We start from the raw sequence: 12003 nt of genomic DNA on the forward strand, positions 1-12003 counted from the left end.
ACTAGGCAAACCAGCTAGGCTGGCTGGCACTACAGAAGGGAGACACGCAGCAGGGGTCTCCCTGCCATAATAACAAACCAAACCCAGGCTGTTTAGCGTTGGGCTGGATTCCCTAGGGAGTGGGGTCTGGAAAAAAAAAAAGAGTGGGCCTCCCCTCTAAAAATAATTAGCCCAGTGCTGAAAGAACTAGGGTTGTTCCTACACACCTGGGCAGTGGGGGTATTGTAGTAACGGCATTGATGTTAAATGTTAAAAAAAAACAAATGGACGCCATTTTGTTTTGTGGACCTACAAGTCCCAGCCAGGCTGCCCTAAACAGTCTAGGCATGCTGATGTTTGTATAACTACAAACACCAGCATACCCATGGCAGACAGGTCATGCTGGGACATGGAGAACCACAAGTGCCAACATGGCCTGAAACCCATGACTGGCTGTGACCTGTAGTTCCACAAAGAAAATGTTTAAAAAAATCACAACACCCTATTTTACGCCACAACATTTTAATAAAAATAATAAAACCCCAATAAATACATAAAACACCCTCTTTAATACCACATCAATTTATTAAAAATAATAAAACCTCATATACTCACCAATATGATGTCTTTTGTCAGCAATTTTTAATCCAAAAATGCTTGTAAACCATGTCCATAAATATTTGTATTCAAAAATAAGGTCCATGAAGAAGTCCCCAAAATATTTGGATATCCAAATGTCCATGCTTGATTTAAATCTTCAGATCTTCGGTTCACATAGACCCCCATATTTGTAAATCCATGTTGATTGAAGTCTTCTTTCTTGGGGTGAGGGTGACCCCCATTTTGTATAAAACCGGAACATGCTTGTTAAAAAAGTAAACACAGAATGGGAACTTTGCTTGTACAGTGTACAAGCAACGCAACGCTAATGAGTATAACAGAGCCACAAGACGCAATCTAGAGGTGGAAGAAATTTCAGGAACCGGGACTTGCCAGGATTTTAATAAATATTCTTCCTTTGCTACTGAAGAAACGACATATGTGTGTCGTTTCTTCGGATAATTAGCTTAACAGGGAATACCCATCTGTACACGATATCTTGATCTCTCAGAGCTTTAGTTATGGCGTGAAAAGATCTGCATTTGGTTATTGTGGCGAAGAAAAAGTCTTGAAATAGCTGGAGGTTCCGTAGAAGATCAGCATTGTCCTCTGATCTGGCCGCTTTCAGTATACACTCCTTAACCTGAAAGTAATGGATCCTCAGAAGTGTCTTTTGGCACGTTGTCAGGTGCTGATCTAGGCTTAGGGAGCCCGTGAATACAATCTATCATCAGGTCATGTTCAGTCGCTTCCGGTAGCAATTTGCAGAAGACCTCGGTAACATAAGGGTTCATGAGAAGTAACTGAGTCTGGGATACCTCTAATCCTAATATTGTTACCTCTGGATCTGTCTTCCATATCCGCAAATTTATCTCGGTATGTATGAACTTCTTCTTGTAATTTTTCATGCTCCGTTATAAGATCGTTGTGAGATGCCACCAACTCTTCCATTTTATCTTCGATATGGCCCGCCCAATTCAGCTACTTCACAATGGGTGTCCTTTATAGACGATCTCATCTCTGAGAGAATTTCAGATTTAAATAGAGATAACATGTTATGCATAGATTTGATCGTGAGGGGACCATCCGAGTCCGAGTTGTTAGAGGGTTCTTTATCAGTGGTGTCTTTAAAATTACTCGCTGCCTTAGTAGTTGGGGTACTGCTGGAAGGCTTATCTTTAGACACATCCGACCTCTTAGAGACGCCCGTGCCAGAGGTGTTGTTCTGTGGTTTAAAAAATTGGACTGGTGACGCAGAGGTAGTCACCATTATTTTTTTCAGAGCCATTCCAAAAGCAACTGGGAAGGACAACAGTGAGAAACAGACCAGGCTAGGTTATCCGGGATGCAAGGGATCAATGCAATATATTGCCAGATTAGGTCAAATGCACACGGCTGACATTTTAGTAGGTTGAATAGGAAACTAGGGCGACACGGGTATGGGGACCCGACATAGTCACTCCACGAGCCTGATCAAGACGGTTTTGTTTCAGTTAAATACTCTACTTGAAAGAAAGAACTTGTAAATATACAGTAGTAAGAGCCCTCACAGGATCCGTACGGCTGGTGTAGCTGCCAAATCCTGTCGTCAATTTTCCGTTTCTTGCTAGTTGGTGCAGGCTAAGAAGCTGTAGAAAAATAGCAAGTGGAGTATTATGGTGTAGCCAACAGGTGGCAGCAAAGTCTCAACTTCAGAATGTATATATTGCCCAATATGTGCAAGTTGGAGATTCATACAGTCCACAAGACTTGTAACAAATAAACAAAAATGCTCAAGTCCAGAACATTACTATTTTGTGGGCACATAATCAGGTTATTTAGCTTACAAAGAGGATGATTGCAAGGGTATAAGATTTATTCAGTGCAGCCCTTTAATGATAGTATTAGTAGTAATATTAGTATGTGGCCCCTCCACTATTCTGAGGCAAAACTAGGACCAGGTTACCAGGATAGTAGTGTTAGTGAGGCGGAATATAGGGTACTCGGCAATACCATTGCCAATACGCCACACCCTCACCGGAAGTGAAGCGCCGGGAATCCTAAAGCCACTTGACACCGAGGCTTCAAGCTGGAAGTAGGCCTCTCTTTGCTGGAGCTCCACCGACACAGCCAGACACAGAAGAGGTGACACCCGCTGGGTCCAACGATTTGGCCTCTAGGTAAGTCCCGCGGGCAGGGAGCAGGTTAACTGGCTACAGTGCTGGGGGGAGACTAGACAGCGCGGCAAAACGGGAGCGGCCGGAACTCACCCCCGATGTCCCGAGGGAGAGCAAGGCAGCTTGTCCAAAGCTGGTCCACAAGGGGAAAGCGGAGGGTAGCTGAGCCCTGGCGGCAAAAATCCAATACCCCACCAGGCAGGACAGAGTCACCTAGGACCGGGTACCACATTGCCAGGGGTCACAGCGACAGCCCCAAATGCGCAGCAGCTTCCCAGGTATAAGGCAGGAATATAGGAGCCAAGATTTGAGGGCAAATTCCTGTAAATAATGGCTAATATTCAGAGCTCCTGAAGTTCGTGTCCAATCAGTATGGCGTCCAAGCCATACCCCCATTGGTGTCAGGCCATGTTGGTACTTGTGGTTCTCCAAGTGCCAGCATGACCTGGCTGCCATGGGTATGCCGGTGCTGGTAGTTACACAAACATCAGCATGCCCAGACTTCCAGACTGTTTAGGGCAGCCCGGCCTGACTGGGACTTGTAGTTCCACAAAAGATTATGGCGTCTGTTTGTTTTTTAACATTTTCATCACCGTTATTACCCTATGCCCAGGGGTGTAGGAAGAGCACTAGTGTTTTCAGCTCTGGCCTGGTTATTCCTAGAGGGGGGCCTGCTTGTTTTTTTGCAGTTCCCACTCCCTAGGGAATCCAGCCCAGCACTGAACAGCCTAGGGTTGGTTTCTCATTATAGCAGGAGGACCCCTGCCGAGTGTCCCGCTGCTACTGTGCCAACCTCCCCGGTTGGTTTGCCTAGTGCTGGTTACATGAAAATAGAGGGTACCCCACGCAAATGTTTCCCTGATTTTGACAGAAACACATCTTTGGCGATGTTACATCAAATGTCAGGTTAATACATCAGTGAGTTTCAACTCTCCTAAGAAAATCACAGGATTTTTGAAAATGGAGCTTAATACATTTACCCCCCAGTGTCTATGCTCAATAAAGAAGTGTCACTTCCTTTTTAATATAGAACTACAACAATAGTAAATAGTCAGAAGGAATGACATTTAGTAAAAATGAACTACAAAACATTAGAAACTACAATAAAAGGGAAGTATTTTATAATTGATAGTTATTGTTACCATTTTCATGAGTCTACTTAGTAATGAATTACTGTAGATTGTACACTAGATATAAAGAGTTATCTGAATCTGGCTGTCTATTAGCATGTAGCATTGGCTCTCAGTAACAGCAGTCTTTTCTCCCTTTGAAAACATACAAAAATATTAAAACCTCGACAAGATGCAAGACTGTATTCTTCTCTACAAAAATGTGGATGTGCAGGATTTAAAAATGTGTTCTGTTTACACAGCTAATTTGAATAAACTCTAAGCTAAATACAACTGAGGCTAAGCTTGTGGTTGTCATGGAGCACTGGGGTGGTAGAGTGGTAGTGGATTGACATTGTGGTACCCTAACGGTTGAATGTCTTGTGTCAGACACAGAGCCGGATTTAGACCTCATAGGGCCCTAGGCAGGATACTGTTTTTGGGCCCCCTCCCTGAAACAATCCATAGCACTATATTTTTGCAGCCTACCATATACCCCTATAGTTACGTAGAAGTGAAAGCATGTGCCGCCGCATGCCTACCATATACCCCTATAGTTAAGTAGATATGAAAGCATGTGCCGCCGCGCAGAGGCGGCACGCCGCCAAAGGAGGTGAGAGCGTGACTTGCATCTTTGGGGACGTATCTAACATGTGAAAAGAGCAAGGCCACCCTGCTGCAGAAAAAGGCACCCCTAAATAATTACCAAGCAGTCCCGTTTTTTTAAGTAGTTGGGTCAAAACAACATAATAAATATTGAAGTCAGGGCAGAAATACTTACTTAAGTTGTTTGCAAAAATAATACGCATAAATCCAAGTATGTGCTCTTGTCACTTTTGTCCCTCTATCATCACACTGTGCCCCTTCATTGTCACTTTTGCCCCTTCACAATATCACATGTGCCCTTTCACCATCACCTCTGTGCCCATCACCATCACCACCTCTGTGCCAATCACCATCACCACCACTGTGCCAATCACCATCACCACCTCTGTGCCCATTACCACCTCTGTGCCCTTCACCATCACCACTTCTGTGCCAATCACCATCACCACCTCTGTGCCTCTTCACCATCACCACCTCTGTGCCCATCACCGCCTCTGTGCCTCTTCACCATCACCACCTCTGTGCCCTTCACCATCACCACCTCTGTGCCCTTCACCATCACCACCTCTGTGCCAATCACCATCACCACCTCTGTGCCCATTACCACCTCTGTGCCCTTCACCATCACCACTTCTGTGCCAATCACCATCACCACCTCTGTGCCCATCACCACCTCTGTGCCTCTTCACCATCACCACCTCTGTGCCCTTCACCATCACCACCTCTGTGCCCTTCACCATCACCACCTCTGTGCCAATCACCATCACCACCTCTGTGCCCTTCACCATCACCACCTCTGTGCCAATCACCAACACCAATTCTGTGCCCCTTCACCATCACCACATCTGTGCCCTTCACCATCACCACCTCTGTGCCCATCACCACTTCTGTGCCAATCACCATCACCACTTCTGTGTCAATCACCATCTCTGTGCCATTCACCATCACCACCTCTGTGCCCTTCACCATCACCACCTCTGTGCCCTTCACCATCACCACTTCTGTGCCAATCACCATCTCTGTGCCCTTCACCACCTCTGTGCCCATGACCACGTCTGTGCCCCTTCACCATCACCACTTCTGTGCCCCTTCACCATCACCACTTCTGTGCCCCTTCACCATCACCACTTCTGTGCCCCTTCACCATCACCACTTCTGTCCCTTGTTTTACTTACGTTTCTATTGCGCGCTGCTCCTCCTCCGTCAGTCCAGATGTAAAAAAAAAAGAAAAAAAAAAGAAAGAGTCACGTGATCGCTCGTCGGGTCCCGGCAGCCTCTCCTCCTCTCTCTATCACTGAGACACTGAGAGGAGAAGAGGCTGCCGGGACCCGATTCGCGGCACCCGACCCCCCCTCCCCCAATTCACGGCACCCGACACCCCCTCCCCCAACTCGCGGCACCCCCCCCACGAGTTGCGGGGGGGTGCCGCGAGTCGGGGGAGGGGGCGAGTTTTTTGTTTTTTCATTTTTTTTTTTTAATTGATCCTGTCCCCCCCAGCTGTGCCCCCGAGAGCCGCTAGGCCCTAGGCAGGTGCCTAGGTTGCCTAGCGGTAAATCCGGCCCTGGTCAGACAGGATAGTCTTGTTTCTTTGGTTTAGGTCTAATAGCAGTTACAGAATTACTGCCGTTGCAGGGGGTGTGGTGGCTATGGTGCTCAGAAGTGAGGAGGACCATGCAATTCCAGCCCTTTCAGCCCCGCTCTAATCTTCTGATCATAATGGGGCTGTTGTATGCGCATTGAAGTACCAATTGGGCTTTTAGTTTTGTGAACTGCAAGCTCATCTGGGGATCACTGCGCATGCGCCAGCCCCCATAATGCTCCAAAAAGCAGAGCTCAGGTCTGGCGATAGATCGACATTACTTCACAAAATATTGCTATGGGCTACGGCGATGCAACTTTACGCCTCTGTCTGGTAGGAGACACCCAGCAACGCAGTGAGGGATGAACTCTAGGTGACGGTCATAGTGGATAAATGGATGTAGACATAACTTGAGAAATAACAACTATACTCACTGCATTGCTCGGAACATCCTACTGGACCTCAATCAGAAAAACGAAACCAATGTGGCTGACACAAGATATCAAGAATTTGCTACACCCTGCTCAGCACTCCACGACAACCAAAAGCTAGGTATCACTTTTACTAGTCTAACTAGATGGAGTACCACTGTGTTTGGTAATGCACACTACACTTCACATTAGCAAAGCACATAGGTAAATACAGCTATTGAGTTTCCAAACACAAGTTAGGCACCCGACTGAAAGTAAGTGGTACCATTTTGTAGCCAGTTTTCATTAGCATGGTATTTATGTGCTAATAACTGGACATTGCTATTATGCTTTGTTAACAGTTGTTCACTTGCAATTATTAAAAATTGTTCTATCCTTGTAAAAAAGAAAAAACTATACAAATTATTTATAACACTTCTATACATTGAATGCTGTTAGTAGATTCTGTACAGTCAGGCCTAAATTTAATTTGTTTGCCTCCTTGGCCCATTTTTTTCTGTATTGCACACACACCCTACCTCCATAGTGCTACATGATTCAAAACCCCACTGCATGCCATCTGCATAAGAAATATACATGAAAAACATACAGCCATAATTGTGTCTATCATTCAGTATTTATAATATGTAAATAATAAATTATTAAAATACTAAAAAATCAAAAAATCAAAGTAAGAGTGCTTATGTGACCTGTTCACAAATCCAAAACTATGTACAAACTTACATAGAAGTAAACCCTCTTTTAATGAAAGTACTAGTGTAGTCATTTCTGCCAAAGCTGTCAGGATGTATTCGGATGACAAAGACATTTTGTTGTTTAGGAGGCTGTATTTCATAACCAGAGTCAGTAGCCTTCCACTGAAATTGATGGAAAATGGCTTTAAAAATATTAAAAAGTGGATGGGGGAGTTCTGGGCTGACTGGAATGACTTCTGGGATGACTATAAACCTTTGTATCTGGTTCATAGTCAATCACTTCCCATCCTCACTTGCCCACTTCAGATGTCAAATGTTGTGGCCTGAGGTATACAACTCTTATAAAGAAATGGGCCAGCACTGGTTCCCCCCAAATGTAGAAACGGAACGCCATGAGTCTCATGTGATATTGAAAGATTACACGCCAAAACTGAAAATTCATACCTGGGTGGTGTTCAATGAGTTACAAAGGGTATGGGGTTTCTTCACATCCTCCCAATATCTATCAGAGTCCAGAGGCACCCTCCTTCATCCTGCTGAGGTGGGTCTTTTTCAATCAGACAGTCTGTTAATGCTCCTCCTAAGTGACCTTCCTATTTGTATGGATGGAAAGTTTACAAAGGAAGATTTCAGGAGGAACCAGAGCCGAATTTAGACCTCAGGGGGCCCTAGGCAAGATACTGGTTTGTGCCCCCCTCCCTGAAAAAATCCATACCATGATAGTTTTTTAGCATAATATATACCCGTATTCAGGGGCTGGTTAACAGACTTTAGCCCGGGGGGGCAAGCATATAGCACTGGCCCATAAGTAGCGGCCGATTTTTAAAAGGTGGTCTCACCGCCGGCCCTGGGAGGGCCCTCTGGGGACCGCTGGGCCCTAGGCAATTGCCTAGTTTGCCAAGTGGTAAATCCGGCCCTGGGAGGAACCCACCTAACTGGGATGAACACCAGTTCCCATGTAAGCAATATAAATAATGTTTCACTTAATGAACTCCACCCAAAACTGAGTTGAAATTAACCTTTATATTTTGTCAGTTTATATTTCTTCATTATGAGTACCAAAGACTGAAAAACAGTTACACAAGTATTTACATTTCTAAATAAAAACACCTACATTTTGAAAAATTCACAGTGGCAAAAAATGTGATGTTCCTTGGAAAACTGGGAAACTAGTATGTCCTCGATCACAGTTACCACAAAATCTAAATGATTATTGATATTCCTTTCTACAGTGGCAGACCAGATGTGGGATTTGGATGTCTTAGTATTAGAATATTTCCACATGCACTAATCCCAATTCGCCTTAACAGGAAAGGATTGTACACAAAATTTACATATTTTAAAAAGATTATATGCTTTGTTTCACTTTTTAAGTAAATCTATGTATCTCTAATCATTAAAAGATGCTTGGCTTAGATATAATTTCCATGATTGTAAGGCAACCCATTATTATAATTATTAAGTTGTATTTGTAAAGCTGAAACATATTCTGTCGCACTGGACATAACGTGAACAGCCAGATACATGAGAGAGATACATAAAAAAATACAAAGATAAATAGTGGTGATAACTCCGACCACGAGGGTTTATAATCTAAAAGAAGTAGGGTCTTAACAAGTCCCAAGGAAAGGGAAGGTAGTTGCTGCCACAACAAGACTGGCCTCAGTCAGGAATCAATTATTACAGTGATGACACAAAATATTCTGAAATGTCAAATAAAAAACAGATAATACTAATAATTTACTACATAAGTACTTATACCGTTTGTGTGTTTAGGTAGAAGCACTAAAACTTGCAGTTAACAGCTGTGAATCTATTTCAGTAAGCAGGGCCACCATCAGGTGGGATACAGGGAAGAACAGAAGTATCGGGCCCAGCAGTTTTGTGCCCAAACATATTTGCCCACGGAGGGAGGCCTCAGCAGTGAATTAAGGGACATAGCGGGCTTCATTTCTAGGCAGCAGCTGTTCCTGAGGTATGAGGGGTTTGAAGAGGCCTCCGCATTGAATTAAGTGATACGACAGAATGTCCGCATCCACTCCCAAGAATTTGGGACACCATAGCTGCCGCCATATGCTCTGTCCCAGCCCCCCAGGTGCACATCTTCCCAAGAGAGAGGCTCCCTGCTCCCAGACACAGGGTCGTATCAAGCCAGTAAGGCCCCCTGCAGCATAGCTGATGTTATGTAATTAATAACATCACAATGCTGTCAATGGAGAGGAGACAAAACGAGCAAGTAAGAAGAACCAGAGATATCAGCAAACTACAGTCATGGCCAAAAGTTTTGAGAATGACACAAGTATTGGTTTTCATAAAGTTTGCTGCATCAGTTCTGGTGACCTCATCCTGACTTCATCAAGATGAAGTCACCTGCGACGAAAAATGTAGAGGGAGTAAACGCTTGATAACAAGTGAAAGAGCTGCTCTATTCTGAACGGGATGTTTTAGAAGGAAGAGTAAGGTGAATATGCTGTGAATATTTGTTGTTCTGGTACGTGCATGATTTTACGTTTTATGAATAAATCTTTTACATCTGATAATACACTATGGAAGCGCCCCCTTTGTGTTTGATATTTTAGAAATTCGTTTGTCCCGTGGAGATCGGGTCTTGAAAGCGGAAGACGAGGCAGATTACGATCTGCTGGTGAATTTTGAAGGTGTGGACAAACAGGAGCACCTTGGGTTTCCATTACTCTATAGACATTGTCTTCATTGGGCATTTTTTGTGGTAGTGCGCACTGTTTATCATTATTAGTATTATCAGTTATTTATTACTTAAATACTGAAGGAAGTTACAGGTTCAGTCTCTGTGTTTTATTCTTCCAAAAGTATAATTGCTGCTGAGAAATGAAATCTGCAATGAACGGTTCCACTATTCAAAACTAATGAAGGTCTTCAGAATGTCTGGAAAGATCTTCCAGCTCTTTGTCTTTATTGCTTGCTTGATTTTATTCTGTTATGCATTGAAAGCCCATCTTCACAGCATGCGGTAAATAAATGAAGGATAAGGCCTATTGAAGACATAGCTGATAATTCTGATTGAACTGCAACCTCATCAATTTGGTATGAGAAGAGAAGTTGGCAAAAGTCAGTACCTTTCATGTCATTGTACCTTTTGAGTAGGTCTCAAGCTTCAAGCCAATCTTTCCATAGAAAACATTAACTTGGAAGTTGGCACTAGTTGGTTGCAGCTTTGGTTTCTGGCACACAGACATTTTTAACATTGTCAGATGACTCATCTTTCGTTATAACATGAGGAAGGGCTATTAGATTAAGGACTTGGTCCAGATCAGATAAAATGGATTAGTCTGTTAAATTGAGGTGTCTATTCATAAACTTATTGTTATTGTTTAACCAGCTAACAAGGAACTTCTCTTTTATGTTTTTAAACTCAAGTCCAGCTGTACTGTGAACATTCATTTTATCACTCTGTAATAGCCTCCACTTGCAGACAGTTGAGACCAGAAATCTGCAATATACATTCCTGGAGGGTCTTACATTTTTTCCAGTAAAATATTTACAGAATTCAGTTCAATGAGCAACATCGAGAAATGTATATCTTCAGATTGAAATGCTATATGACTATATATTTGGTGACTATATTAATTATTTTAAGCAAATCGCCAAGGAAACATAGAGGGCCTGATTCATTAAGGAGCATAAAGTGAACGCAATTTGCAGTTTTAAAAATGAATGGAAAATGCAAGCAGGTACGCCTGTATTCAACAAGAAGAGGATCTGAAGAAATGTCTGTAGTTGCATATGGGTCTAACCGTAAGAAGACAGACATGATATTGCAGGACACATACAATGCATATGTACACTATATGGACAAAAGTATTTGGCCACACCTGTTAATTATTGAATTGAGGTGTTTCAATCAGGCCCGTTGCCAGAGGTGTATAAAATCAAGCACCTAGCCATGCAGCTTCCATTTGCAAATATTTGTGATACAAAATTGGTCGTTCTGAAGTGCTCAGTAACTTCAAGCGTTGTATGATAGGATGCCACCTTTGCAATAAGACAGTTCATGAAATTTCATCCCTGTTGGCTATTTCACGGTCAATTGTAAGTGATATTATTAGAAAGTGGAAGTGTTTAGGAACAACAACAAAAAGACAGTTGTCAGCGCTTATCCTTCACACTGCATATCTGTGTGTGTCTAGCAAAATGAAAACATGAGATATTAGTTCATATTTTGATCAAAAGATTTAAAGCATATAGGTCAGTGTAGGACCTGCATATAATGAGGTTCCCTTGACGTTGGGATGCAGGCTTAAATCTTTCGATCAAAATATGAACTAATACCTCATGTTTTCATTTTGCTAGACACACACAGATATGCAGTGTGAAGGATAAGCGCTGTCATCTGTCTTTTTGTTTTGTATACATATATGGGCATTTATATTGTCACGCAGCTGGTACCACATACAATATGGGATATACCGAGCGCGGGCTTGTTTTTCTCTGGTTTTGTTTCAAAATATTGCCTTTTTGTCATAGCAGCTGTCCATTAAGCCTATTTAAGGCACATTTGGGTGTGGCTCACAAGCCAGCCCTTGCTAGATGTAAACCCCTATACCTGGGAGGTGAGTGCATCTGATTTTAACTGTATTTTAATGGTGTTTAAAGCATGTAAGTCAGTGTAGGACCTGCATATAATGAGGTTCCCTTGACATTGGGATGCAGGCTTAAATCTTTTGATCAAAATATGAACTAATACCTCATGTTTTCATTTTGCTAGACACACACAGATATGCAGTGTGAAGGATAAGCGCTGACAACTGTCTTTTTGCCCTGTCATTTGTCCATATAGTGTATATATAAAGTACCATCAGAACGCAGAGA

The 12003-nt window shown here is 43.0% G+C and overlaps 1 protein-coding gene and 1 long non-coding RNA gene across 7 annotated transcripts in view; one reads left to right on the forward strand and one right to left on the reverse strand.

The window, feature by feature from the left end:
* The window catches only part of ALPK1 (alpha kinase 1), a 124102-nt gene that overhangs the window by 94520 nt on the left and 17579 nt on the right, over window positions 1-12003 (reverse strand). The gene's annotated exons all lie outside the window — the stretch shown is intronic.
* On the forward strand, window positions 2334-10174 carry LOC142142674 (uncharacterized). The gene is made up of 2 exons (XR_012689274.1): window positions 2334-2738; window positions 9735-10174. It is a non-coding gene; the product is annotated as an uncharacterized LOC142142674 (long non-coding RNA).

Source organism: Mixophyes fleayi, chromosome 1 (genome assembly GCF_038048845.1).
Source record: "Mixophyes fleayi isolate aMixFle1 chromosome 1, aMixFle1.hap1, whole genome shotgun sequence".
Classification (NCBI taxonomy): domain Eukaryota; kingdom Metazoa; phylum Chordata; class Amphibia; order Anura; family Limnodynastidae; genus Mixophyes; species Mixophyes fleayi.